This window comes from Muntiacus reevesi, chromosome 12 (genome assembly GCF_963930625.1).
Source record: "Muntiacus reevesi chromosome 12, mMunRee1.1, whole genome shotgun sequence".
Taxonomy (NCBI): domain Eukaryota; kingdom Metazoa; phylum Chordata; class Mammalia; order Artiodactyla; family Cervidae; genus Muntiacus; species Muntiacus reevesi.
The window spans coordinates 4985102-5008079 of NC_089260.1; the positions used below are offsets into that span (position 1 = coordinate 4985102).

General features: G+C 39.9%; 1 long non-coding RNA gene across 1 annotated transcript; it reads right to left on the bottom strand.

The window, feature by feature from the left end:
* Positions 1-7918: 7918 nt before the first annotated feature.
* On the bottom strand, positions 7919-10754 carry LOC136145133 (uncharacterized). Its single transcript, XR_010658695.1, has 3 exons — positions 10607-10754; positions 10246-10412; positions 7919-9918 (listed from the first exon to the last, which is right to left on the bottom strand). It is a non-coding gene; the product is annotated as an uncharacterized lncRNA (long non-coding RNA).
* Between the last annotated feature and the right edge of the window lie 12224 nt (positions 10755-22978).

Sequence of the window (22978 nt, forward strand, 5' to 3'; positions counted from 1 at the left end):
ATGGCTGGTTCTGAAGCTGAGACAGGGAAAGTGAAAGCTGATCCAGACTGTCTTGTGCCAGAAAATGAATGAATAAAAACATAAATTAATGAAAGAATCAAAAGGATACCAGTAGGTAGTTTGAAGAAGACAGAGTGGGACAATTTCAGAATCAAAATAAACGAAGACAGTAACAGATTAAAACAAAACTGAATAAAAATCAGAGTTCATGTTGATAAGAAAGACAGGAGGAAGAAAGAAAAAGAGGAAAGCAAAGTCAATTCTTCCTTGGCTGACTCTCAGAGAGACAGAATGATGGAATGAAAAATCATTACTTTATAATTATTATAAGAAAAAGTTATTTTAGGCAAGAGTCAGTTCAGTTCAGTTAGTCGCTCAGTCGTGTCCAACTCTTTGCGACCCCATGGACTGCAGCACGCCAGGCCTCCCTGTGCATCACCAACTCCTGGAGTTTACTCAGACTCATGTCAATTGAGTCAGTGATGCCATCTGTTGCCATCGGATGGTTATCTCATCCTCTGTCACCCTCTTCTCCTGCCTTTGATCTTTCCCAGCATCAGGGTCTTTTCAAATGAGTCGGCTCTTCACATCAGGTGGCCAAAGTATTGGAGCTTCAGCTTTAGCATCAGTCCTTCCAAAGAACACCCAGGACTGATCTCATTTAGGATGGACTGGTTTGAGTCAGTAATGGATGCTAAATCAAGGTAGAGAAGGGAGATGGGTAAGGAACAGGAAGCTTATATAGTCTCAAAGCATCTCCCCACAAATTACTTAATTCCAAAAGGGAATATAGTATAACAACAAAATGGAGAAAATAGACAAAACCTTAACCAGGTGATTAAAATTAATATCATCAAGGCAGGGGAGGGGGCATCTTGTGCTAACAACACTGTTCCCTGAGAAAGACATCTGTTATGCAGTATTCCAGCCAAAAATGCATAATCTCAACCCAATCCTGAGGAAATTTGAGAAACCCAAACTGAGAGACTTTTTCTAAATTAACTGACCTGAATTCTTCAAATATATTGCTGATATCATAACAAACAAACAAATAAACCTGGTCGGGGAACCCACATCCTGCAAGCCATGTGGTAAACCCAACATAAATTTAAAAATTAATTAATAAATTAAACTTTCATGGGAAAAAGAATGGAGGCAGCAAATTTCAAAACAAGGCAATATTGTAAAAAAATTCAGCTAACAGTCGAAGACGTAAGAATTGTCAAGAGCCTGAGTCAGATTATCTGCCTGCACAGCCGCTTCCTCTTATCTCAGAGCAAAAGCAACGTTCTCGCTGGCAGTCTGGAGGGGAAGGGGTTATACTGGGTGACAGTTTTGCAGACACAAGCTTTCACCTTAAATGCTCTTTTAGGAATAGAGATTTTTTTTCTAAAACACTTCCTGTCATGAGGGTCCACGTTTACGTATCTCTTGTTCATCTTGCTTCAGCTAAGGTTACTTGGGTTTTTTCCAAATCGGTGCCACAAACACAGGATTTATGTTCAATTTACTGACAGTACATCATTAAAAGGCAAGAATGTCCTTAGTTAAGAAAAAAGCATGTGAGCTTCAAGAGGGAAATGCAGGCAGATTATCCAGACCTGTTAGTGGATACACTCTAGGTCAGTCTTAGCAAACGAGTTCTAGCCATTCGGATCCCGTTCATGTATAGGAAGATTGTGCTGTGCTGAATCGCTTCAGTCGTGTTGACTCTTTGCGGCCCCAGGGACGGCAGCCCAACAGGCTCCTCTGTCCGTGGGATTCTCAGGCCAGAACACTGGAGTGGAGCATCCACTCCTCCAGGGGATCTTCCCAACCCAGGGAGCAAACCTGCATCTCTTATGTCTTCTGCATTGGCAGGCGGGTACCACGCGCATCACTTGGGAAGCCCCTCAGTCAAATTATATCTATCCAAGATCCTTCCAGCTCTAATACTGTCCATCATCTAATTTAGAAGTTAATCTGTTCCGTCTTCTACTTGAAGTTGGAGAAACTGTAGTCCTTCATACCAGTCATCCGCATGTTTTGAACTGTGCTCTTTGGGAAAATGCTTAATTATGGATGTGTATTAACCCACGTAAGATATCCATTTACTGTTCCACTGATAGATAAATTGGAAACACACACACATTAAAAACGAACATTTAAAAGAAAAAGACAGACGTAAATCGTCAATGGGACTCTAATACTCCTTGCCCACTCTCCTTTGGAAGCCCTGCTTTGCAGAAAGGTCTGAATTCCTTCCAGTGTCCTTGGAGCAGAGTCTCCTCCCTTCCTCCCCAGTCCGGTCCTGCTCTCTGCCTCCGGCCGCCTGGCACTGCTCACTGTTCTCTGGGCCAGTCACGCCTTGGCACACTCCCGTCTCTGCTCCTGTTTTCTCCTGTTTCCTGATGGGGGGGAACCCAAACATCACACACTGCTACCAAGTCTTCAGGCAGTCTTTGACCCAAAGTCACCTCTTTGGGGAAGCTTCCTCCTCCTCTCAGGTTTGCTTTTCCTTCTCTCTGAGATTCCAGTGCAATATAGTTCACCAAAGTAACTAATGTAAACCATATTAGGTAATAAAATACACAAATCTATGAACTTCTCCACAAAACCGTGGCCTCTGAAAATCAAAATTGTCTTTTTCTCATCTTTGCCTAATTTCTAGCACCTTGCACATGACGAGAGCTCAATAAAAGTTCCGTTATTTCAGTTTCTTTAGGGAAGTTTGACCCTAATTGAACTTTTCCTTTTAAAAGACCCTGTTTTCTAGTAAAGCTGTGAAGGCACTGATCTACTGCAATGAAGATTAAAAGTGAAACTAGTCCACAGCCACCTTATATGTATCCAAGACTATCTGTTATTGAATATAACAGTTGTGATGAAACTGTAATTCTTGATTTCTTCCTTCAGTAACATCTCCCAAAGTGTCGTCCAAGGAATGTTATTTCTGTGAGATACAAAATAAGGTAAAAATAATTTACTAAAAAAGAAAATAGCAACTTAGTAAAACACTAGTTAAATATGCCTTCTTCATTTAACATTTAACTGGATCAAGCTAATAAACACATTTCAAGAATAAACTATGACCATTAATCTATTTTTTTCCCCCAACCATTTTTAGCTTTTCTGATTCACCCTGAGTGTGGCTGAGTGTCTCGTGGCAGGAACTGTGAGGGGATCAGATTAACCCAGGAAGGTGGTTAGTGAGTCAGAATCGTGGGATTCCTAGTTCACACAGTCAACTGTACTAACTTGAGCATGTGAGAATCAAAGAAACCCCACAGCCTGGAAGTTAATGAATGATGTTATAGTAAAGCTCACCCCCCCAAAAAAGAAGAAGAAGCGTTGCCTTTGTGGTTACAACCTTCTGTATGTAAAAATAAGCATAGGTCACTCTCGGGACAAACCCAGTGTTTGTTACTTAATGGGATGCTTAGCTAATGGTAAAAATAAAATTTATTACTTTTAGAGCAATGGGAGGTCCTAGACCCGGGATGTTCAACCATTTGTTTGCCAAGGACTCTTTTGAGAAGCTAGAGAAGAACCATGAAAACTTTGCAAAGATGTGTCATGACCTCGGGAAAAATCTATATTCCCTGGGGTTCCAGGTTAAAAGGTCCTGGAGCCTCCTTTCTCTCCAAGGGCTTCAGGATTTTCATGGAAAATTCATTATTCGTGTGTGTTATGCTTTTTTAAACTCACTGTTTGGACACTGAGCAACTTCTCAGAAACTGAACATTCATGTATGGCCTCCAGAAACATTTTGACAGAAATATTAAGCTCAAGAATCAATTCAAACTTTCTGTGGGTTTTAGCAACGCTCTTTTTTTCACATAAATAAATAAAAGATCTTGAGTTACGTAGTTCAGAAGTTCCCAGATACCAATTTTCATAGTAAAATGAAGTGTGCACAAGTAAGGTTTTAATATATATTAGAATTAGGCTGACACTCTCTTGGCTTCCCAGGTAGCATAGTGGTTAAAAAAGTAAAATAAAAAACCCACCTGCCAATGCAGGAGACTTAAGAGATGTGGGTTTGATCCCAGGCCAGGAAGATCCCCTGGAGGAGGGCATGGCAGCCCACGCCACTATTCTTGCCTGGAGAATCCCATGGGCTGAGGAGCCTGGTGGGCTATGTTCCATAGGGTTGCAAAAAGTTGAACACCACTGAAGTGGCTTAAAACATACCCACAACTCTCTCCTAAGATACCACTGAGTGCTAAGATACTACTCAATGAAAACAAATCACAGAGATTCCTAGTTATTTGGCTAATAGTGAAAGCTCATGTGACTATTCTAATAAATACTAATCAGCATATTATTTGCTTTATAAAATGTAAACTAGCAAAAAGATTTATGTGAGTAAGTCTATATTATATGAAACACTTCTTTATAATAATATGTTCATTTATTACTGTTCCTGAAAAAGAACAGTCAGAAAATTCAGCAAAAGAATTAACAGCTCTAACAATTCTGCTGAGTGAAATGTTAATAGAAAAGGAATGATTTTTAGAATTTAGCACAGGCAACTCTATTCAATATTCTGTAATAACCCATGTAGGAAAAGAATCTGAAAAAGAATGGATATACGTATCATATGTATATGTATAACTGAATCACTTGAGTGTACACTTGGAGCTAACAAAACATTGTAAATCAATATATTCCAGTATAAAATTAAATTTAAATAAGTAAATAAGTAAAATTTTGGTCTTGACCTCAAACTAGAACGGCAGATCTACAAAAATCTCAAGCCTATGTGTGACTTTGATTATTCTTCTTTTCTAAAGTGGACAATTTAAATTATTAGAGCTTTAGCTATCTATTACATTGCTTTGAAATTCAGTTGAGCATGTCCTTATGAAGCAAAGAGGGCATTTCAACCTGATTTCAACAAGATCTGATTTGGAAAGCAACTCTAAGAACAAGAAAGAAAAAAAGAAAAGATGCTAAGGTATGTAACTGAGTTCTCCTAAAAGCTACACTATGGAGAAATTTGAACATCTCGCCCCATCTTTCTGTCCCTGCAAGGCCCTTGTGAGGCCCTGAAGGCTCTCTGAACACAAGGCCGGCGTGTTGTCGGCCAAGGTCTCAAAGTGCAAGCTGTTTCTTACTGTTTGTGTTGAGACTTTGATCTTATCTCTTCTGCTTATCCCAAACCAAGTTCCTGTTGCCTCAACAGTTGGTCCAGTCTGGGGGCCCAGGGGAGCGATAGCCCTCTTAGGACCCGAGAGCCCCCAACTGGAGGGCGGGCGTGGGAACCAGGGAGGAGAGAAGGCTGGCGGAGCAGCGACCGAGGTGGTGAAACCACATCCTGTCCCCGAGCGCCTGGGGATGGCCACACGGAATCAGGGGCCCTTGAGAAACTGTATTTATTGGGCCACTGCTTTTACACAGTGAGGCAAAAATTAAACCGTCATAAATTTGCTCATTAACAAAGCTCTTTTATTAAAATGTCCTACATAGCCATGCCTCCTCAATTATTCAAACTGCCCAGAGGTAGATGTATAGACTTAAAATTGACATGCAGATTTAGAAACTTAACCCTACCAGATGGAAACAAAAAGATATATGCTGCCAACCAGAATTCGTAGGGGAAAACCAGCTGACCCCAAGACAAACCTGTCTACGCTACTGGCTGGAATCTAAGAAGTAACCCTATGGTGGTTGTCTGGTCATGCCCTAATATTTCATAATTACATAGTGAAGTGAAGTGAAGTCGCTCAGTCGTGTCCGACTCTTTGCGACCCCATGGACTGTAGCCTACCAGGCTCCTACATCCATGGGACTCTCCAGGCAAGAATACTGGAGTGGGTTGCCATTTCCTCCTCCAGGAGATCTTCCCAACCCAGGGATCGAACCCGGGTCTCCCGCATTGCAGGCAGACGCTTTACTATCTGAGCCAGCAGGGAAGCTCGATTACATAGTAAACCCTATGATATGCTCTCATGATGTTCTTAACTCTCCCTCCCTCAATCTCCATATTCACTTCATCACCCACATTCACCCAGTTGAAATGATTCTTGAATTAAGTGCCTCTTCCAGCATCCCAGGTCATTATTTAATTCACTCTTGCAGGTGGTGTGTACACAAGGCTACTGAGCTTATCATCCCAAACAAGTGGTAAATATGCTTTCTTTTGTACGCAGGATAAAGCCAAACATCTTGGCATGATCTCTGGGGTCCTTTGAAGTCTGGCATCATTCTACAACGTTATCATCTAACCTCACGCTCACCAAGCCCTCTCTGTAATCTACACACACGACATTCTTTACTGTTCCTCCAGTATCTCTCTCAGACCTCCAGCCTTTTACACAGACTGGTCCCGCTCTCCAGAAACACATGTCTTTGGTCTTCCAGTTCAAATGTCCTCTTCTCTGTAAAACTCTCTTTGACTCACCCACTCACTCCCACAGGGACAGTAAATGGTTCCCCAGATCCTGCAGCATTTTGTTCATATCCTGAACAGGGTACCTAACATTTTCATCCATAGTAACGTTTAAAGATCAGCTTCAGAGTTCACTCTGTCAGGAATTGCTGTGTGCCCTCGTTGAACAATTAGACTTCCCTGAACTTAATTTCATCATCTGTAAATAGGAATAAATATAGTTATTCAGAGATGTTTCAACAATTCACTGGTGCATTAAAGTATCAACACTGCTCCTGACCATAGTAAAAACTCAACCAATAGAGCTAAAGTAATTATTGTTAATAATAATTATTATTGGGTTAAATATACATGTACACATCTGTACATGCATGTGTGCATGCTAAGTCACTTCAGGCTTGCTCTCCTCCAGGGAATCTTCGCAACCCAGGGACTGAACCCATATCTCATATGTCTCCTGCATTGGCAGGTGGGTTCTTTACCCCTGAGCCACCTGAGAAGCCTGTAAACATCTATAAAAGGCTTATGAAAATTTCACCAGGATAAGAACTGTGTCTAATTATCCCTTCACACATACACATAAATTTACTTTTTTGCTTTATATCCTGGATATCTGAATGATTTTCTGTTTTCTAATGTAACTCTAGATGTAAAATTTCTTCCTAGGTTCTTGATTCTGGAAAACATGTCAAATCTGACAATATACTGAAGTCCAGCTAAACTATAATAAGACACAGGCCCTGATGAGAAATATAGTTTTCAATAACTATAGAGGTTCAGTAATGTGCTAGAAGTATTTATTCTAAATATTTATAATTCCTTTCTTTTAAATAAAAGCCTAAATTATTTTGGTAAAGGAGACAGCAATGGATAAAGGACTTCCCTGGTGGTTCAGAGGGCAATGCAGGAGACCCAGGTTCAATCCCTGGTTCAGGAAGATCCCCTGGAGAAGGGAATGGCTACCCACTCCAGTATTCTTGCCTGGAGAATTTCAAGGACAGAAAATAGACCGAGTGTTTGAATATGTACGTGTATAGAATATGTATTACCATGGAACAGCCCAGATGTTTAAATTATGCTTGTATTGCTTATTCCCAACACTTCTAAGTGCCTTAACTCTTTCCCAATGCCCCCAAAGAGATTAAATTATACAGTTATATTGAATACTTGATTTGAACAGAATTTTAATCACAAACATTCCTTTAGAGCTCTATATTTTAGATCATATTCAGGCCACTGAAGAAATATGCCCTTTCAGGAACTTTATTTCCAGCCTCCTAGCACATCCCCCGAAGTGACTGCATGTTGTAAACAGATGAGTTAAGGTTAAAATCGCACTGATGAAAGCAGAACACAGCACAGCTCTTGGCTTTCCATTTTTATTTTTCCTGTGACAGCATGTATTGACATGAACAAAATCCACTTCTTGCATTATCCAGAATCGTCCAAAATTCTTTTAAATTATGTGTTTTGAGTATAATTATATCACATATCTTTAATTTTTGTGTTTTATTTCATGTTACATATATCTTTTCATCCTTCAGATATTTAAATATTATATGTATATATGGCTAATCCTGACTAATTAGGCAATACTCATCCAAATTCTATGTAATTCCATTATTTTCTGATCAGAAAGGTATAATAACAGCTAATATACATTAGCAGCTAGGCACTGTTGAAAGTATTTTGCAAGTATTCAAGGACTTCACAAGTCAATGAAGGTCACAACTGCCCATATTTTCTTCAATAATCTCTCATGATGCTCAGTTCATCTAACGATTGTTCCCTCTAGCATTTTCCACTAGAAATATTTTTAGCAACTAGTAGCATCTAAAAATTACATGTATTAGAACAGAAGCATCAACTAAAAACATGTCAGAAGATCCTGAATGAATGTTTTTGAAAATGAAGATGCCTGCTTTTCTATCTTGAGATGTGGACATAGAAGGTAAACTAAGACTTTTGTTCTCCGAAGCCCTCAGCACCTGGGTGCTGACCGGGGTCGTTGCTCTCTGAGCTGGGAGACCTGAGCCCTCATTGTCCCTTCATCATGTATTACCTGAGTAACGCTAACTGTGTCTGTTCACATTGGCTCGGTTTTCTGGGATGGACAAGTGTTCATAATGACAGAGATTTAGACGCTGATAATTTAAAGGTTTAAGATCTAGGTCCCAAAATCTAAAGTTTGTTTTATTTCTATAAACACCAGAAGATACATACTAGAATTTGTATCTCAAGATATACCCTAGGTCTAGCACACATGGAAAGAAGATCAAACTAGTCCATCCTAAAGGAAATCAGTCCCGAATATTCATTGGAAGGACTGGTGCTGAAGCTGAAGCTCCAATACTGTGGCCACCTGATGCGAAGAACTGACTCATTGGAAAAGGCCCTGCTGCTGGGAAAGATTGAGGGCAGGAGGAGAAGGGGATGCGATGGTTGGATGACATCACTGACTCAATGGACATGAGTTTGAGTAAACTCTGGGAGATAGTGAAAGACAGGGAAACCTGGCATGCTGCCGTCCATGGGGTCGCAGAGAGTCGGACACGACTGAGTGAGTGAACAAGAAGAAGCACATATATCATCTAATAGGTGTACTTCTCTTTACCTTGTTCTCTTGCTCCCGATATATCACATCTACTCTCTCCTCTTTCTGACCATACTCTGCCCCTCTTCCCAATGAAGTCCTACCTGCCACTCATGTGCATTATCATCTCTGCTGCCAACTAGGACTGATTACGGTTTATCCTCTCTGTTATGTCAAACATGCAGTGTGCTGTTAATTCTGAGATGCACACTTTTCATATTTTAGTATCAAATCAGAACGCATCTCAAAGACATGTTGCAAATATAATTGACTATTCTCCTTTCAATGTCTTAAAAGCAATCATGTATATCATAGTCAATGGCATCTTATATTCAATAAAAGTTAATCTTGCTGGTATTTGAAATGTCATATCCTGTCTACATATTTTATTTCCCAAACTTGTATGTAGGACTATATTTCTGTCTTCTTGTACTTCTAACCACTAGATTATTATTAATTATGTTTTAGGAATTCAACAAGAGTTCAATTAACAACTATGTAAAATCATGGTCCAAGGAACCAATGATTCTAGATTTTTAAGGTAATATTCAACAATATTCAATTGCATATTAGCATAATGTATTTATTACAGTAGAGATATAGATAGATATACTTTAAAAGATTTTCAACATGGATTAAGTTAAAAGAATCCATCTTTTCTTTATCACTAAGACACAACTAGATGCTTTTCTTTTCCTTATCCTTTCTTAGATTTTCCCAGAATCTCAAGGATGGCGGGAATCTCTGCTAGTGTTTTGACCATTCCATCTTTCCCCACTGGACTTAACCTAGAATGCTAGAGGGATATAAAACATATATTAAAAATTAGTTTTCTCTGTAGTTCGTATTTTAGTGTTTCTTATTGTAGCAAGAATTCATTCCAAGGTGTCCTTCGCTGGACAGTAGAAGTAATGATGTCCACAGAGTTTGTAAAACTGCTTCAATGACTGTTCTGCAACCAAATAAAGTCCGCAATTAACCCAGAATGTAGCGATAGCATTAAACATTCACATTCCAAGGGTCTGGGCAACAGTGGATCACCTTTAAAAGACTCCACTTAAATGTGTATCAAATAAACTGTGGAACTAGAAATTCATTTCCAAAATTGCACTGAGCCACGTTTGTCTTATGCTTACTCACTGCTGCCTGTAGCCTGACATAATATGGGACCGGGTTTACCTCCCAGCCATAGAGAGATTCAATTGTTAACACTGGCTGCATGTGGGGACTGTGCCAGCTCAGCGAAGATGCAAAAATAAATTACCTTCAACGGACTTACCATCTAACGTCGCCTTTTAGGATACAAGACCTCACCCAGCTCCTGAGAACTTCACCATTGCTGGGGAACAATGACTCTGGAAGGTCTCCCCAGCTGAGCCACACGTGTTCACATCAACACGGTGGAGTCGACGCTGAGGAAGCTCTGCTTCGGCCCCCTCGCCTTATCTAGAGGTCAGAACACAAAGTAGCATACATTTTTTTTTTTTAAGGAATTAGTACCAGAAGAAAAAACAAGATATTTTAAAAATCAGTATCTGTTTGGCATAAAGAACACGTTTTTACAGCTGAGAAACAGATGAATTTTCTGAGCTCAGAAAACCAAGCGTCCAGACATTGACATTCCAAGAAAAAGAACTCACTTTAGAACTCTGAGAAAGTGTGAGAAGAGGTGCCATCTGCTCTTCCCTTTTGTGGTGTCACAAGGACGCAGAAGTAGACAGTGTGTTATTTAACATGAAGCCTGCTTGAGGCCACATCACAAACGTACCCTGGCTCAGCGAGATCTGACTGCTGTCAGGCTTTGCAGGCCAGTGGCAACGCAGAGACCCCTTCTGGACGGCTGGGACCGATAAAGGGCAGTTTCTGGGGACATTCACTTGTGTGTGTGCATAAATGTTTAACTAGGGTACAGACTAACATGAAAAGAAAGTACACCTTGGGAGTCATAAATCATTTTGTCATTTTAAAATGAGCTAATTGTTAAAGTACTCTGATTTTGCTTTGGAATTTATGTATGTGGTAATCAGGTCAAGTGAATATTAACGATGAGAATGTTCAGAGTCAAATACACTTACTGGAGTGTTTAGAAAAATAGGTCTTGCAAAATTTAGACTGCAAGCCTGTCCCATTAAATAATAAAATAACATTAAGAGAATGTCAGGTTCAAAACAAGTTCTTAAAGATATTGGTCATTCAGAATCCATTTTTTTTAATTATTAAAAAATCTATTTAGCATTACTATGAAGTTAATCCGAACACATCTACCACCCAAAGCATACTACCTTGAGTCTTTACACTGGATAAAGAAAGTAAACCAAACTAGGAGTTAATCGCCTAAATTGTAATTTCACTGAAGGAATGTTCTCTTTTAAAAATGGACTTTGATTTTAAAATCCATGTAATTATGAGCACAGCTGGGCTTTCCTGGTGGCTCAGATGGCAAAGAATCTGCCTGTAATGTGGGAGACCTGGGTTCGATCCCTGGGTTGGGAAGATCCCCTGGAGGAGGGCATGGCAGCCCACTCCAGGATTCTTACCTGGAATCCCAGGGACAGAGGAGCCTGGCGGGCTGCAGTCCATGGTAGTGCAAAGAGCCAGACGTGATGAGCGACTAAGTACATGAGAACAGCTACAGTAATATTTACAGTCATAGGGTTTCATAGGGATAAGCACAGTTTGCATCTTGTAAAACTCCATTTTAAACATTACACATTTTGTATGTCAATTACATCTCAGTAAGTCTGCAAAAAGTATCCATGTAAGTGTTTATGTGGTTATACTAATGCAGGAGACTGCATGGTGGACACATAGTATTATTTGAAATGACATTTCAGAGAGGTTAGTGTCAGTGTTTTAATCAAGCCTTTGATTCCATTTGTTCACATATCCTGTCTTTCAGAAGTAGAACTTATTGAAGCAGCTATGAAGAATGGACAATAATGTTAAATGATTAGCCAAATTAGGGACAACAGTAATGGTAAAAATAAATAATGAATGAATGAAAATAAACATAATAAAATATGGGAACAATGAAAATAAAATTATAGCTGCAATTTCTGTAAATCTGTAAATACTGCCAAACTTCCTGGCTAAACTTGGGAGAAAATGCTAGGCAGAAATCAAAGACTGTAGACTATAGGAGATGATCTTTCTGCTAAAAGTGGATATACCTAATAGCAAGCACGGCCTTTTATTTAAGTTTTACTGTACATAATCCTGGCCTCCAAATACATTGACTTTTTTACAGTTGTAGGAAGAAAAGCTTCTCTTAAAGTTAAGGAAATTTAATTTGTTACCTTCAACAATTTCTGTTGAAGAGAATATGTAAATTCTTAGACTGCCTCTCTGATGAATTAATTTCTGCAATTTCTTTTATATAAACTCAGGAAGAACAGACCAGAAGAAACTATGTCTGACTTAAGTGTCATTCTAACAGGAAAGGATATTAGGTTCAAAAGAACCCTCTTTGCCACTGCTCCCCACCCTTGTGAATTTTTAAATATCATAAGCCAAACACCGGATAGCCTGGTATAACTAAGGACGGACATATGTGTAAACAGTTAATAAGTCTGTTTGAAGTTTGGGATTCAACAGGATATAAAAAGGAAGCAGGAGAAAGAATGAGCGCACCAGGTTAAGAAAAAAAAATTTTTGTTTTGATTTTATGCACATAAAAAATAATATACACATAAAAATAATAACATACACATAAAAGTAAAAATAATACATACTTCGTGATTTCAGGTTTTTTTCAAGCACGGAAGTGTGTGTTTTGTTCTAAACTGTTTGCAAAGGCCTTCCAGGCCACACTCTGCCTAACTCGGGGGAAATCGCAGTGAGACCTCACCTGCTGGGGGAGGCGAGTGCATGCTGAGTCACAGAGAGCATCGGCAATGCCAAGGCTTAATGGCCTTCATGCGTCACGTGCCCTGGCGTTCTGGCAGATTTATGGCCCTGCTGATGCAAAGGGAGGGTCTTTCAGGAGGCAATAAATACAGATTGGCCCCTCCTTAAATCATCCAAGAGGATTAACATCAAATTAAACTTTTAATAGCAAATTCTTTTAGTCTATAAAAATGGTTGATTGTGCAAATGGTTTTATTTAAAAAAATGATTATCACACTATTTAACCTTTGCATATGTAAAGACAAAAGAATCAGGGTTGACTAGAGTTTTATGTGACTCAAACACTAGCTTAAAAGCATTGCAGTTTTCTGTTCTCATGAAATGGGCTCCTCTCCCCGCCAAATAGCACTTTTCCTTGAACCACATGTAAAGGGCAAGGTAGACATGGAGATGGCACATGATAAATTTTAAAATAATTTTGGATGGTGACTACTCTAAGGAGAATAATATACCCCAATTATACTCCCCAAAGAATTAGTTTTTAACTTGGCTTCCTGTTGGTAGCTATCAATAATAAAAATAAAATAATCCATCTCTACAACACTTGAGGTGGTGGGTTACCCCAGCTTTTGTTGCCTCTTGCCATACTCTTGGCAACTTGATTCCACCACGGATGAAATGTGAGAGGAAATTTAAGTCAAGTAATTTTTCAATCAGAATGAAACTTGGTGGACAAGTAATCCTGTAATTAACGTGTCATGCATTTGTTGTCAAAAGAATCCGTAAGCTGGGGTGAAGGAAGCACTGACTCTGGACTGCCCTGCCCTACTTGTTCAGCTACCCTTTCTTGCCTAGTAATTGCACAACGTGGGGGAATTTGCTTAGCTTTTCTGAGTATCTGTTTCTTTTTAAAATCTGTATAATATGGAGAATAACATTTATTACAGAAGTTTTGCAAGAATCAAGGTAGATAATGTTTTTAAAGCACAACCCCTGGTACATAAGAGAAAGATCTCCTTACTGTTCAAGGGACTCTCAAGATCTTCTCCAGCACCACAATTCAAAAGCATCAGTTCTTTGACGCTCAGCTTTCTTTATGGTCCAACTGTCACATCCTGGGTTTCCTGGGTGGCTCAGATGGTAAAGCGTCTGCCTGCAATACGGGAGACCTGGGTTCGATCCCTGGGTTGGGAAGATCCCCTGGAGAAGGGAAAGGCTACCCACTGCAGGATTCTTGTCTGGGAAATTCCACGGACAGAGGAACCTGGTAGGCTACAGTCCATGTGGTCGCAAAGACTCGGACACGACTGAGCGACTTCACCTGTTCACATCCGTACGTGACTACAGGAAAAATCATGTGCTTAGTCATTCAGTTGTGTCCAGTTCTTTTCGATTCCATGGACCATCGCCTGCCAGGCTCCTCCATCCATGGGTTTCTCCAGGCAAAGACACTGGAGTGGATTGCCATTTCCTTCTCCAAGAAAAGCCATAGCTTTGACTCTATGGATCTTTGTCTGCAAAGCGGTACCTCTGCTTTTTAACATGCCGTCTAGTTTTGTGATAGCTTTTCTTCCAAGGAGCAAGCATCTTTTAATTTCATGGCTGCAGTCACCATCTGCACTGATTTTGGAGCCCAAGAAAATAAAATCTGTCACTGCTTCCATTGTTTCCCTATCTATTTGCCATGAAGTGACGGGAGTGGATTTCATGATCTTAGTTTTCTGAATGTTGAGTTTTAAGCCAGCTTTTTCACTCTGCTCTTTCACTTTCATCAAGAGACTCTTTAGTTCTTCATTTCCTGCCATGAGAGTGGTGTCATCTGCATATCTGAGGTTGTTGAAGGAGAAGGCCTACCCAGAATCTTTCCCCAGCTGCTGCAATGTGCTTGAAATTCCATTCCAATTCATTACCCCTTTATTGTGGTTCTTAACTTTTGTTATGCCAAAAATCCCTTTGAAGCCTTAATGGATTCTGTGAGCTAACATCCTAGAAAAAAAAAAAATGCACCAGTGTACATTCTTACAAAATATTGTCTATGGTTTCAGGGCATTTGGAGGAAAGAATTTCCTTTATTTTAAAGATTTCGTAGCTATCAAACATAAGACTAAGATTCTCTGTTTAATCACATCAAGACTAAAGTGATAAAGGTAACCTAAGGCTATGCAGAGCTACGCATTCATGTTTTGGGGTGGTGACCAAAAGGATTTATATCCCTCAGCAGGTATTTATCTCTGCTCTTTTTTAGGGACCACTAGACACCACGGTACCAACGTTCCTCTGTTCTCTAGCAGAAAATGTTGTCTTTTTCTTCTTTTTCTCCTTCATTTCCATTTGTGCCGAGTCGCTTCAGTCGTGTCCTACTCTTTGTGACCCCATGGACTGCAGTCAGTCAGACTCCTCTGTCCATGGGATTCTCCAGGCAAGAATACTGGAGTGGGTTGCTATTTCCTCCTCCAATGGATCTTCCCGACCCAGGGATGGAACCCACGTCTCCTGCACTGCTGGTGGATTTTTTACCTCTCAGTCACCAGGGAAATCCCTAACTTTTGTGCCTGATTTTATGTGTATTTTAATAGGGAGTATTCTTGTTTTATTTAATGTGAAAATCAGAATTGAATTAACATTAGATTTCTAAAATTTTCAGACTAAATTTTTATACTACTTTTCTCTCATATTTTTTCTTATTAAAAAAGGAACAAACAACAAAAGCAACTTCTATTAGCACCTGAGAGAGTAATATGATTCTTACATCATTTTCAATAGGTGATTTATCACATGTAGCCTATATACATGTACTACTTAAATGTTTTGCTGACTATATTGACTATTTAGCTACAGTTTAGGTCATTGCCTGAATACGCCTTACAACTATGGTCCAGAAGTATAATTTAGAGATACTAATACATTAACGTGATATTACTGGTATATGTATTTATATGTGTGTACATATAGACCTTTAATATATATAGCTACTAGGGCTTCCCTAGTAACTCAGTTGGTTAAAAATCTGCCTGCAGTGTAGGAGATCCGGGTTCGATCCTGGGGTCTGGAAGTTCCTCTGGAGAAAGAAATGGCAACCCACTCCAGTACTCTTGCCTGGAGAATTCCAAGGAAAGAGGATCCTGGTGGGCTACAGTCCATGGAATCGCAAAAAGTCGGACACAACTAACTTTCACTTTCACTTTAGTATATATAATATAAGGGTGAGCTTACTCAACCATTTGCACACATAAATTATTTTGGAAAGTGATATATGTGTCTAAATGGAAAATCACTCTTCAGATTAAAACACTATTTTCTATGTCTCAAAATTTTTCATTTTATCCCTAGATGATAACTCTTTTTCTCTCTTCCCTTCAGCAAAAATGCCACAACATTATTTATCAAAGGAACAAATGTGAAAGAAAAGACATTGCTCTGAAAACAGAATGAATAGATCTCCTAGCTAACTACAATTTGAGGTACAGTTTCCTAAAGTTCAAACTCCTGAAAAAGGAAATGAAAGACTCAACTCTTGAGAAAGTTTCAATGAGAGCTTTGATCTCAATTATAGGATGCTATTAATGGAAAGTGCATGTTTCCATTCACGACTCCTAAGGGGATATGAAGTGTTCATTCAATAAAATGTTGAGAAAAGAGTAATGAATGGCTTTGTATGATTAGTTTGAAAGAATTATCTATTTTTTTAAACAACTGAGAAGATTGTCAAGATTGATATGCTACAGGAGATTAAAACAAATGTTACTAGCCATGTGTGTATTACAGAGGAACGATACGGTGGGGCCCTTACCTGGAACGCTGGGGTCAGTCTAGGTCCCTCTCTACCTCTGGGCAATGATTAGTGGTATAACCCTGCAAGTCCATCTCATCTCTCTGGACCTCAGCTTGCCTACTCATAAAATGCATTGGATAAATCGGATCATCTCTGAAATACTTTTTGTCTACACTGTCTTGTCCCTTAGTTCCTCTTAACTAAGAAATGCTCACACTCCAGTAAGCATATGCAAAATCTTCGCCTTGATAGAGATAATTTTTAAATGAATACTAAGAATTCGATAATAATCATAGGCTTGTTCATTCAGTGGCGGGACATGGTTAACAAAGGCGCACACAAAAAATCAAATTCCAAAAAAAAAAAAAAAAAAAAATCAAATTCCAATTACTTTTAGTATATTAGTACTACAAAATTGTAGACATCTAAGAGTAATCTTATAAGACTAAAATTTTCTAATTAACATTTTCATGTTCTTTGCCTGTTGAATGTTTTATTAAACTTAGTGAAGAAATGGTTTCATATTCTCAGGGCAAATATTCTTGAGGTAATGTAAAATTGTCTCAGGAGAATCTAGAGGAGTAAACAGATTAGAACGGGAGAGGGAGAAAGAAAGAGTAAGATAAGGCCCAGTGTGGCAAATGTCACCTCCTGTTCATGCTGGAGGGCGGCCTGCTTAATCAGGGAGGGGGAAACGCCAGCTAGCCCGTGAGTAAGCCAATGGCTCCAGCTGCTAAGATAATTTCATTGCTGGGTTCAAACGCTGTGAGAGGTGTTCAGACTACAGCTGTCTCTTTCTTCTCACCAGAGAATCTCTCCCCCCGCCCTACCCCCTTAGGAATCATATGCCATGGCCAGACCATCTGAGAAGGAATATTCTTCTTATTCCTACTCCAGTCTGCTTTTTTTCTCCTAGCTCCTTTGCTGTTCCTTGCAGCCCATGAGGAAAAGGCAGGCTGAGTGGGAGGTGAGGGAAACACTCCTCCAGTGTGGCCCCTTGAGTCATCACCCCGCTGATCAGCTCCTCCCAGCTGCAGAGGGCTGAGTCAGTTCTCACTTCATCATTCAGAGCCCCTGCAGTCTGATGCAAGGAAGGTGCCCCGCCACCTCCTCTGGACGTTTCCCTATTTGGGGCTATTTGATAGCCATAGTCATACTTCTTTCGCGTATGGATGTCAATTGGGATGTTACTTAGGAAATACTTGTCTTTAAATGGCTCATGATTTATTTGAATGATTTTTAAATGACATTTTAGTAACCACTTTAATTTAGCAAAAACAGGAGTTAAACATAAAAATACACACAATAAAAGCAATACAGTATTATTTCATTCCCACTCAGTACTGTTGCCTTCTGTAATTACAGTCTGATCGGCCCTCTCTGTTAACAAAGAAGATTGCTAAGGTGATAAGGTCTTCTTTACTTGAACTTGAGACATCTTTCCTTGACATAATCAGAAGGAATGGAAGATAGTTAAAAAAAGAATTGTCTCATTTTATGATTCAGGGTTACTTAATGACTTGTGTATAATTCATTAGTAATCTTTCCATACAAAGCAGAACTAAAAGTAAAATGGAAATAGGGTATTTTTTGATGATATCCAAATAAAAATAAAGATCATTTATTCTATAAAGACTCATGAATTTCAGACAGACATACTTGAAAGAAATCTAGTCCTCCACTTTACACAGCATTTACTTTTGCTTCTTCACTAAAAATCTCCAGAAGATTTTTTAAAATAAACACAAAAAGAAAAATCTCTGTTAATAAATATATTATGATTTGGTTTGAGAGCGAGGGCAATCACCTGAACAACAGGGAATGAAGCAACTGTTTGTTTGCAGGTCAGATGACATAGGAATAGCTGTCCTTAAGGTGGTCCTCCAAGCAGGAGATATGGGTTCACCCCCTGGGTTGGGAAAATCCCCTGGAGAAAGAAATGGCAACCCACTCCAGTACTCTTGCCTGGAAAACTCCATGGACAGAGGAGCCTGGCAGGTTACAGTCCATGAGGTCGCAAAGAGTCAGACATGACTGAGTGACTAAACTGCAACTGTCCTTTGTCCTTCTTTTAATAATCATAAATTGAGCATTTACAGTGGGATAGGCAAGATGTTTAGCGTTTTACAAACCTTTGTGAATTCAATGTGTTTACAATGGGATAGGCAAGATGTTTAGTGTTTTACAAACCTTTGTGAATCCAATGCGTTTACAGTGGGATAGGCAAGACGTTTAGTGTTTTACAAACCTTTGTGAATTCAATGAGGTAGGAGCAGTGTTATTCACACTTTTGGATGAGGAAACTGAGGTCAAAGAGGAAAATAAACAAGCCAAGGTAACACAAAGAGTCAGACACGACTCAGCAGACACAACCCAACAAAGGGAGCCCAGTTGACGATGAAGTAGGGTTCACACCGGCCTGCCTTGGTTTTCTCCATTAGCTATTGGATGAGGAATAAACGAGTGTAAAAGAATAAGCCAAGAGAATTAAACTTGCTTTTCTCTTTATTTTTAGTTCTTACCTACTATACGTTGCTGCTGTTTAATCACTAAGTCATGTCAGACTATTTTGTGACCCCAAGGACTGTAGCCCGCCAGGCTCCTCTGTCCATGGGATTTCCCAGGCAAGAATACTGGAGTGGGTTGCCAATTCCTCCTCCAAGTGATCTTTCCGACCCAGAGATCAAACCTCCTATATCGGCAGGACTCTTTACCACCAAGGCATCAGAGAAGCCCTGTTTTACTCCTGACTTAGCTCTTAATTTGTTCTGGAATCAAGTCAGGTATAGGGCGCTCTTTATTAGCTTCCACCAGGCACCTTGATATTGTGTTCACTTACCAGTGGCTTTGAGAAGTCAAATAATAGAAAGTGAGGCTCTGAAGGGCAGGGCCTGTGATTTGAGGCCTTGAACTTAACTGTGAAGGCAGGACATTTTGACCTTGGTGGTTTGTAGAGGCTTCTAAAGGATAAAAGACTGGGTTTTATACTGTGGACTTTTAATTATAACTACCTATATAGACAGCTCTAGGCCTTTAGATGCAGACCGTGGGACTTTGACCATGATGATTCATTGCTATAAACTTTATAGCAGCCTTGTCCAGCAGTGAGTGATTCTTTTTATAGAGGCAGGTCTGTACCGAGTCTTAATAAAATGGGGGGATAAACCTCAGAAAACCCTCAGGCCTTGGGAAACCTCAGTCAAGTGCCAACCAAGGAGCTTGCTTAGCAGACATTGGCTGCATGGGGCTGCCTGTGGTGAACTGAGAATGCATGTGCCTGTCCTTAGCCTTGAACCCTGTCAGTGAGCTTAGACCTTCTATGCACTGGGGGATAGAATTCCTTGCACTGCTTCATGCTGTAAAGGATGAGTTTCTTGTGTCCTAGAGCACCAGGGGCTTTTCACAAGAACTCAGCCCTGCTGTCATACTGCAAAAGAGTCATAGACAACACACAAATGAAGGAACATGTTTATGGAAACAACTGTGGACCATCGATTCTCGGCCTCTGTTCTAATCAGGGCTTCCCTGGTGACCCAGATGGTAAAGAAGCTGCCTGCCATGTTGGAAACTCAGGTTCGACCCCTGGGTGAGGAAGATCCCCTGGAGAAGGGAATGGCAACCTATTCCCGTGTTCTTGCCTGGAGAAGTCCATAGACAGAGGAGCCTGGAGGGCTATATAGTCCATAGAGTCTCAAAGAGTCAGACACAGTTGAGCGACTAACACTTAATTTAGGTAAGCACTGGGTTAGCTGTCCCAAACTTCATTTCCCTTTTACATCTGAAAGACACAATTCTGGAGTTAATGAGGCTTGCCCACACTCAAGAGTTAACTCCAGAAGCACATGCAGTTTCAAGCTGGCTCTGAATTGGTTGGTTACATATGAATTTGTTACTTGAGAATCGGTAGGTTAAACATGCTTGAGGCAGAGTTTTAAGGCTGAAGCAATTCCAAAAGAGGCAATAGAAACAGCCACTGTGGCTCAGACCGGAACACACCTGCTTACTAGGGAACTGATTCCAAGTCACGAAATAGACCCTCCATTTAGTTCAGGAGTTGCGCGATAGAACTATGGGTTCAGTGGAAATCAAGAGCTTTTCGAGAGACTGGAGCACACCTCAATAACACCTAGTGGCTGATGTTACCACAATTGCTAATTTCAAAAGTTTGCAAGGATGCAGCAATGTCTAAATGTGTTAGCCTCCAGAAGAAAATTAAGCATGAATATAGTTGAATTTATATCCAAGGGACAATAAATATATGGCATCAAAATAAATTTACTGGGTACTATTTCCCAGATGAGTTTAAATTCAATCATAGATTTTGAGTCACTGGTTTTGGAGTAACTAGCATCCTGGCAAAGCAAAAATCACATTTTTTTGTCATCTGTCATCTCTCACACCAATGTCATGAATACCACTTAGGATCTTGGGCAACACTGAATACAGTGGGTTTTCCCTAGGTTCCAGGGAATAAATCTTTGCTTGAAATAACTGGCCCAAGGTCCTGAAGACTGGCTTGTTTTCTAAATTTGGTCAGGTGGTAAGGCCAGTTCTCAGATAATCTTTTGGGACTCTCAAGTGAAATATGAGGAAGTTGGCTTGAGACAGAGTTGTCTGTAGTTACTGAAGCAATCACAGCAATTTCTAGGCATCAAGAACCATCTGGCTGAGACTGAGCAGAACTGGAAGTTGGGATGGTTAATGAATTTTGTACTTTAGTTCCTGTGAACTTAATCCACAGGACAAGAAGATTTGATTGTGGACTTGATGCTTTGTGCTTTGAATTTTGGGAGATTTAATCTTTGGATTTTAATTCCCTTTGGCAATCTGAAAATGAGATTTTTTTTTCTTTTTTAATTTACTTTGGCCACCTGATGTGAAAAACTGACTCATTGGAAAAGACCCTGATGCTGGGAAAGATTGAAGACAGGAGGAGAAGGGGGGCACATAGGTTGAGATGGTTGGAGGGTATCATCAACTCAATGGACACGAGTTTGAGAAAACTCTGGGAGACAGTGCAGAACAGGGAAGCCTGGCGTGCTGCAGTCCATGGGGCTGTGAGGAGTCAGACACGACTGAGCGGGTCATGTCAGTCAGACACGAACAGCAACATATGGAAGAGTAGTTGTTTGGCAGTATCGTGCTGGTTTCTGTCCTACATCAACATGAATCAGCCATAGGTGCATATGTCACCTCTGGCTCTCTGTTTTGCATATGGCAGCATATATGCTTCCATGTTCCTCTCTTCTTTTGTCCCACCCTCTCCTTCCCCACTGTGTCCACAAGTCTGTTCTCTGTGTCTGTGTCTCCATCACTGCCTGCAAACAGGTTAACCGGTACCGTCTTTCTAGATTCCATAAATACACATTGATCATTGACTTACGATATTTGTTTTTCTCTTTCTGTCTTACTTCACTCTGTATAATAGGCTCTAGTTTCATCCATTTCATTAGAACTGGCTCAAAAGTGTTCCTTTTCGTGGATGAGTAAGATTCCGTTGCATATATGAACCACAGCTCCATATATGAACCACAGCTTCTTTATCCATTCTCCTGTCAGTGGACATCTAGGTTGCTACCATGCTGTAGCTACTGTAAACAGTGCTTCAGTGAACAATGTGGTACCTGTGTCTTTTTCAATTATGGCTTTCTCGGGGCATATGTCCAGTAGTTGGATTGTTGGCTCATATAGTAGTTTTATTCCTACGCGTAAAAGAATGACAGTAGAATGCTTCCTAACACCAAACACAAAAATAAACTCAAAATGGGTTAAAAACATAAATGTAAGATGAGAAACTATAAATCTCTTAGAGGAAAACATAGGCAGGACACCCTATGACATACATCACAGAAATATCCTCTATGACCCACCTCCTAAAGTAATGGGAATAAAAACAAAAATAAACAAATGGGACCTAATTAAACTTAAAAGCTTTTTCACAGCAAAGGAAACTATAAACAAGGTGAAAAGACAATCTTCAGAATAGGAGAAAATAATAGCAAAAAATTGACAAGGATTAATTTCCAAAATATGCAAGCAACCCATGAAACTCAATACCAGAAAAAACAAACAACTCAATCAAAAAATGGGCAGAAGATCTAAATAGACATTTCTCCAAATATGTCCAAAGATGCAGATGGCTAAGAAACACAGGAAAAGATGCTCAATATCACTCATTTTCAGAGAAACACAAATCAAAGCTGCAATGAGGTGTCACCTCACACCGATCAGAATGCCCATCATCAAAATCTACAAACAATAAGCGCTGGGAGAGGGTGTGTAGAAAAGGCAGCCCTCTTGCACTGTTGGTGGGAATGTAAGTTGATACAGCCACTGCGGAGTATGGTTTGAGGATGGGTTTTATATTCAAGTGTGGGATGCTTCATCACTCTCA